General features: G+C 51.5%; 1 protein-coding gene across 1 annotated transcript in view; it reads left to right on the forward strand.

The window, feature by feature from the left end:
- Positions 1-859, forward strand: part of LOC109910748 (cGMP-dependent 3',5'-cyclic phosphodiesterase) — a 118,965-nt gene that overhangs the window by 76,183 nt on the left and 41,923 nt on the right. The window lies entirely within an intron of this gene.

Raw genomic sequence — 859 nt, forward strand, 5'->3', positions numbered from 1 at the left:
CTGAGGGAGCGCCGCACTGTCGGAGGGTCAGTGCTGAGGGAGCGCCGTACTGAATCACAATTATTATGGTGCATAAGGGGGTCATTTGGTCCATCATACGTGCACCAGCTCTTTGGGAATGTTGACTTTGTGCCAGCCTCCTGCCTTTCCCAAGATCCCTGCACATTGTTTCCCTCCAAATGATCATCCAATGCCCTTTGTGAATACTTCAGCTGAGCCCGCTTCTGGCACATTCCCAGCCAGTTCATTCCAAATCCTAACTGGGGTCAGGTTAGCTCAGTTGGCTGGTGAGTGACTTTAAGAGCGTGCGTTCAAAACCCACACTGGCTGACGTTACCCTGAAGGACTCTCCCTCTCAACCTCTCCCCTCACCCTGAGGCATGGTGACCCTCGGGTTAAACCCCCACCAGTGGTCTTTCGCTTATGAGAGAGCAGGGCTATAGTCTTTACCTCTACGCGTGAAAAAGCAAATTCTCAGTTTGCATTTACTTCTTTTGCAAAATGTTTTAAATCTGTGCCCCTCTGGTTCTCGATCCTTTTGTGAGCAGGAACAGCCCCTCTCTCTATCAACTCTATCCAGACTCCTCAAGGTTTTGAAAACGGCTATCAAATCCCCTCTCAGGCTTTGCTCCAAGGAGAACACCTTGGAGACAGCAAGAACTGCAAGTGCTGGAGTCAGAGATAACACAGTGTGGAACTGGAGGAGCACAGCGGGCCAGGCAGCATCAGAGGAGCAGGAAAGTTGACATTTCAGGTTGGGACACTTCAACAGGGCTCCGACATCCTGTTGAAGTGTCCCGACCCGAAACGTCAACTTTCCTGCTCCTCTGATGCTGCCTGGCCTGCTGTGTTCCTCCAG

Source organism: Rhincodon typus, chromosome 6 (genome assembly GCF_021869965.1).
Source record: "Rhincodon typus isolate 14 chromosome 6, sRhiTyp1.1, whole genome shotgun sequence".
In the NCBI taxonomy this organism is placed as follows: domain Eukaryota; kingdom Metazoa; phylum Chordata; class Chondrichthyes; order Orectolobiformes; family Rhincodontidae; genus Rhincodon; species Rhincodon typus.